Below are 7,206 nucleotides of genomic sequence, written 5' to 3'. Positions count from 1 at the left end.
TGCATTATTGTTTCATGTCAAATATTTATTATATCTTTACCAATTTTGTCCTTCTTCTATTGTATTAAATTGATGTCCAACCTGGTATAATATAGGCACTCCAAAATAATATTGTAATACTTATGAAAAGGTCAGATACGAGTATCAAACTTGGCTTGGATAGGGACAGGCGGAATCATATAGGTCTTCATGATGATGATGATGATGATGATGATGATGATGATGATGATGATGATGATGATGATGATGATGATTATGATGACGATGATGATGGTGATGATGCTTATGATGATTATGATGATGAAAGAATTTTTTTAAGATTATATTCGTTGCTAAGAAAATCATCATTCAAAATGAGTAGGCCTTATGATAGCAACAGCTATTTAAAAAAAATGCAACTTACTCAAATGAACACTAAAATAAAATGCTGAAATGTTCAACTACTTTCTCACAGTGGCGTAACTAGACATTTTCATGTGTGGGTGAGGTGGGGTGGGGGTAAGCGGGGGGAAACATAAAAAATGAGGGGCAGACATCGTTCATGCTGTTTGGGTTTGTAAGTGCGTCAACACCCCTCGTCGCACTGGGCAACACGGGTGGTGGGGGGGGTATCTGAGGAGTTATGGGATCTGCTTGGAATGTGTCCCCGGAACATTGGCGTAGATTTCTTTTTGACATGGGGGTGGAATTGGAAAAAAATATGGTACAAATGCCATATTTAAGTTATTAAAACTGGTGACATATAGGTCAATTGAGTTGAGTTTTAAGGTTAAAATGACCAAGTATGAGGTTAATTAATAACTCTCAGAAGTAGGCCTAATTTACTCCCCCCCCCCCCCCAGTTACGCCACTGCTTACTCCTGTTAATTGAAAGAATGTCAAAATCTGAAAGAAAAACTTGCGTTACAATTTAAACAATTTATAAATTGAAATAGACCAAGGCTTACGACCTAAGACCTGCTCTGAGGCAGGGCCAAGAAAAGCCGCTGTAAGCCTGGTCTAACAGGCTTGCGTAGACTACGGCTACAGAAGACTGATTTCGAGAAGTGCAAATTTTACTGAAGCCTGGGACTAATCCTACAAGCCTGGCCCACAGGCTAACGAAGCCTCGAGGCCATGGTAGCCGTGTTTCGGGAAACGCGTTTTCAGTTAAGCCTGGTCTTACGACCTCTTAAGCCTTGCGACTAGACAAGCCAACTGCTAAGCCACCCGTCGAGAAATTCGCCCTTACGGTTTACATTATTTCGGAAAAGGGACTTTTGTGATACAAAGAACAAGGTCGTACGCACTTCAATAAAACGTCGAATTTCGTTTTTTTTTACGTTAAGGGTGTCAAATTAAGTTAATTAGTTTCAAAAGCACTGAGCTAAACACTGAGTAAACAAGAAAACAGTCACAATACACTACAATACAGTCATTGTGCATCTGTCCGAGAAGTCCGGTCATCACCTACACCCTAGGCATTCAAAATCCTTTTTGGAGATCCAGACTCAGGGTTGCCAAAAATTTTCAGTCAGAATCGCTGGTCAAATCATTGGGACATCTCCCATTTTTTCTCTTATAAAACCATTGGTTTTCTAGGAAACTACCGTCGCGGGAGCCAATGTTGAAAAAGTAGATCAATTTCTTTTCCTTAACCATTGCTTTATATCAGTTCGGGGCACTCATAATTCACGGACGTCTCTGATATCAAATACTCTTGAAGCGTCATGTCACATAACAGTATCATATTTCAGAGACATCTCATAAATCACACACTCCATAATTTAAAACCCAGTCGCAAACGATATTAGTAATTTTGTTAAACGTGCCAGCGCAATGGGAATAATTTTGTGAGTAGGCCTTATCAGGGTTGTAGCTAGCCCAAGTTGAGTGCCTGCTAATTAGAGCGCAGGCTTGGGTACTCTTTGGGGTTTTTTTTTACTTCATTGCAATCTAAGTGTGTTCTGGGACCATTTGTCAGAATTTGCACAGATAGATATAATTTTTGCACACGTAGATAGTTGCTAAACATAGGAAAGCTTATTCTAATACACTCAGCTTCGTTCCGATGTGCTGCATCGAGTGCCCAGCTGTCAACAAAGCTCGACATATGTAATATCACAGACCCCCGTATATGAAATCACTGACCCGTCTTTGAAATCAGAGACGTCTTTGAATTACGAGTGCCCCCGAACTGATATAGGAGAGAAAATGTACAAATTGCGGGGAACAATACAAAAGTCACCCAATCGGGCTACCAAATTTTTGGTTTGGCAACCCTGACTATGAACAAACATCTCATTTACACCTATTGCCACACATGTTGAAGAGTCACCAAATCAATTATGTAAACATTTACTCAAGAGGGTGAAATATCCTTTTTGGAGTTCAATACTGAACATCTCATATACCTTTTCTTCTTTTTGGCAATGGTTCTACTTTCAAAGTAATGAAAATTACGATGTTAAATATTTTCTAATGGAAACATATATGTGACGTGTCATGTCAAAAGGAGACACTTTTGGGCAGGATCGTAAATGGAGAAATAGCCAAAAATCTGGCCCGGGGTGATTTTTTCACAATTTGGGTTTGTTGCGAATTTGTGATGTTATGAATGTTAAAAATATTGTCTAATAGTTTCAGACCGGAATATAACTGGCATCTTGTATTTTTTGAGACATTTTTCAAGGTAATTCTTATTCTCAACATTGTCAATAATATTTTTAAAGGCCGATATCTCAATTTCCAATTTTATAATACCATAACTTACGAACTCAATATCTTCGCTTAGGAATGTCCGATTTCATTGGGGAAAATGGTGTTGTGGAGCAAAATATCTCTACATTTAAGATATGTAAAAACCTCAAAATTGATAACCTGCCCAAAAGTGTCTCCTATTGACATGACACGTCACATATATTATTGATAGAACGTTAGGTTACATTTTTGATAAATTCGTTAAAAGTTATATCAAACGCGCTGGGAAATTAAGAACAGAAATAATTAACTCAAGCAAGAACTAGTATTATGAAGTTGACACTTATTCATGAATGGCCGAAATGTACATATATCTGTAATTATTATTTATATGAGGCTTTTTATCGATACAATAAAAACACGTATTTGTTATTGTCCAACAAGAGTATCCTGATGTAAACAATATTAAAAATGATATTGTGCGATTCAAAAATAATATTGTGCATCGTTCATACGCGTATCGCGCGTCACCGCATGGTCACGACACCTGACAGCACCAACACGCGTCACAATACAACAACACAACACAACAACACGGCCACCGTACCGGCTCACAGGTGCCTTTATAAACAAGTAAAACCACAAACTTATAATTTGCGACAATTCTGGATGATGAATAATCCACATCTACAAATAAACCTGTATATTTTCTGAATTTGTCTTTGTGGAAGGAAAGAACAGAAAACAAGAAGGTCAAAAGGTAAGTTACTAATGAATGGCTTATTTTCGTGTGATACAAGAATATATTGCACTCGATAGAAAAATATTCTTGTATCACACTCAAAGCCATTCAATATTATAAATATTTCTTATGTTTTGATGAAGACTTTGTACTTCCACTTATTTTGTGATGGTTATTATCTTTTATGTGCTGTAGGTTAAATACCACTAATTATGTATTACAAGGGTTTCAATGGGAAAATGGCTAATTTCGGGTGGAAATTTCTCATATTCAGAACTCTCACAGTTAAATGCCACTAATATCAGGTGAAACTATATGAATTAGATGCCAAATGATCAAAAACTCAACATAGGTTGACCTGAGACTTTTCTTGTTTTAACGCACTGAACCGTAAACACCTTAAAATGGCAGTGCGCCCTCGAAGCTGAAAGTTACAATATGGTAGGTCGAATATTTATTAAAAACCGAACCCGTGCGTATGAATTTTGGTACTATTACAACAAAAAATGTCATATAATGAGAGAATATAAACCATTTTGAAACATCAAACCCTTAAAAGTACTTTTTTGGCTATATAACTTGATCAATTTCAGGAATTTTAATGCAGTCTTTTCAGATGCCATGCAAACAAATAGTTACTCGTCGTATTCCCGTGTATCGCCCAGGCCTATTAGTGGTATGTAACATGTAATATTGATGTGGATGCGCCCTCGGGTAGATGAGTGCCACATTTTGTGCATTTTCAACGATGTATCTATGTTGATTTCGCACGTGGAAAATCTTCAAAACTGGCTAAATACGCGATATCCAATCAACGAAATCAATTTTGGCACACTGTGGCATACTAAATGTAAATCGCCACCCCTCTCCCCCAGTTCAATGTTGATGAAAGCCCTTTTTCCATTGGGCTCTCCAGTCTCCCCAACATTGATTGAGGGGGGAATGGGGGAGGGAAGAAGAAAGGAGAAGGTGTGTACTTCTCATCAAACATAGTTATACTAATTTCACTGAACTCTCAGAGCGGCAATGAAGAGTTCCAACATATTGTCAAGGTGTGCCAACTATTAAATTCGTTGATTGTCGCTTCGATACAGGACAGTGGTTTAGAATAGATCGACGTCCGTCCAATACCTACGTTTGGAAATCGCAATCTCAATATATATATATGATTCTGAGATTCATAGAAAGTATTTGTTAGTCCGGCAAAAATATTTTTATCCGTCTTAATTTTACTATACTTATAATCAAACACAAATTTACAAACAAGAAATGTTACCTAAAGGTTTGAAATAATTAAAGTGTTATATTATTATTTTATATGATTTACAATGTGTCTTTTATTGTTATTGTTGTCTTAAGTAGAGCAGATGCTTTAAACCCCGTGACCCCGGTACTACCTGCTGATTGGTTAAAAGAAGACTATTAGGGCGAGTTTCCCGACAGGAGTCTTATTAAGCCGTAGTCTTAAGGTGGCCTTGAGGCTACTAAGCCTAGCCCGCTCTCGAAGCCCGAGTCTTAACTCTAGCCGGATTTCTTCAACGCAAATTCAACCTAGTCTTAGTGGCCTTGTAGGCAACGCTTGACAACCTCGTCCCTTTCAACCAGCGACTTAATTGTATAGGCTGTTGGAGGTAGATGTACATAAGCTGTGGTCCTCACGGTTTACCGTACTAACAAGGTTGCCATCTCATAATCGCAATGTTCCCGGCGCAAAGACTAGCCTGGACCCGCGGTCTTGTGCTTGGGCCTATACCGCACACAACTTGATGCAAGAATATTGTGTCTGTTTTTGTGTGTTTTATGTATTATTTTATTTCCACTTGACTTTTTATGAGTCCAACTTGTATGAATGATACGTCTATGCTTTATACTCGTGATTTTTTCTTTGCATCCCAAAAAGGGTAAAACTGCATGTAAGCGCGAATATGTGATTCCCCCAAAAAGGAAAGCAACCAACGTGCTATCTACTGCTGATATCAGTAGTCTTCTCAGATCTCACATGAAGTTATTTGTTGGTACAATATTTATTATTATTTAAGTAGAAGATTTAGCAATATTATATGCATCTTATCCGTAAATTCAGTTTTAATACTGCATGCATTATTGTTTCGTGTCAAATATTTATATCTTTACCAATTTTGTCCTTCTATTGTATTAAATTGATGTCAAACCTGGTATAATATAGGCACTCCAAAATAATATTGTAATAGGCCTACTTATGAAAGGTACGAGTATAAAACTATTAAAGCTTGGATAGGGACAGGTGGTATCATGGTGACGATGACGATGATGATGACGATGACGATGACGATGACGATGACGATGACGATGACGATGACGATGATGATGATGATGATGATGATGATGATGATGAAAGAATTTAAAAAAATTATATTCGTTGGTAAAAAAATCATCATTCAAAATGAGTGGGTCTTATGATAGCAACAGCTACTTGAAAAAATTCAACTAACTCAAATGAACACTAGAATAAAATGCTGAAATGTTCCTCTAAATCGAACAATTACTTACCCACAGTGGCGTAACTAGACATTTTCCTTTGGGGGTGGGGTGGGGAAAGCGGGGGCAAACATAATAAATGAGGGGCAGGCATCGTTCATGCTGTTTGGGTTTGTAAGGGGTGGAGTGGGTCTGAGGAGTTATGGGATCTGCTTGGAATGTGTCCCCGGAACATTGGCGTAGATTTCTTTTTGACATGGGGGAGGTGCGATTGAAAAAAAAATGGTACAAATGCCATATTACAGCTATTAAAGCTGGCGACATATAGGCCAATGGTACAAAAGTGGGATAAATGCAATTTATTTAACTTTAAAAATTGAGTTTTTAAGGTTAAAATGACCAAATATGAGGTTAATTAATAACTCTCAGAAGTAGGCCTAATTTACTTTTTTTCATGGGGGGGCAAGAGATCCCTCGCTTCCACCCTCTAGTTACGCGACTGCTTACTCGTGTTAATTGAAAGACCGTCAAAATATGAAAGATAAACTTTGCGTTACAATTTAAATAATTTGTAAATTGAAATAGACCAAGGCTTACGACCTAAGACCTGCTCTGAGGCAGGGCCAAGAAAAGCCGCTGTAAGCCTGGTCTAACAGGCTTGCGTGAGACTACGGCTACAGAAGACTGATTTCGAGAAATGCAAATTTTACTGAAGCCTGGGGTTAATCCTACAAGCCTGGCCCACGGGCTAACGAAGCCTCGAGGCTATGGTAGCCGTGCTTCGGGAAATACGTTTTCAGTTAAGCCTGGTCTTACGACCTCTTAAGCCTTGAGGCTAGACAAGCCAATTGCTAAGCCACCCATCGAGAAATTCGCCCTTAATGACTTACTGACCAATCAGCAACATGGTAAAAATGGTGGTAGGACTGAAGAGGTTTAACCCCATGAGTACTACCGGCTGATTGGCTCAATCAGTCATGGTAATACTCATGGGGTTAAGCCTCTTTTGTCCTACCACTATTCTTACCATGTTGCTGATTGGTTCAATATTAGTCATGTCTTCTTTTAACCAATCAGCAGGTATTTATTATGGAGCTAAACCTTTCAATTCAGCCCTACCACCATTCTTACCATCTTGTTGATTGGTAAAGTCATGTCTTCTTTTAACCAATCAGCAGGTATTATTCATGGAGCTAAACCCCTGAAAATGGCCCTACAACCATTCTTACCATGCTGCTGATTGGCTCATGTCTTATTTTAACCAATCAGCCGGTATGGTTAATCCTCTTCAGTCCTACCACCATTCTTACCATGTTGCTGATTGGTTC

The sequence above is a fragment of the Amphiura filiformis genome, chromosome 2 (genome assembly GCF_039555335.1).
Source record: "Amphiura filiformis chromosome 2, Afil_fr2py, whole genome shotgun sequence".
Taxonomy (NCBI): Eukaryota; Metazoa; Echinodermata; class Ophiuroidea; order Amphilepidida; family Amphiuridae; genus Amphiura; species Amphiura filiformis.
The sequence above is the reverse complement of the archived record's forward strand: the minus strand, read 5'-3'. Positions refer to the sequence as shown.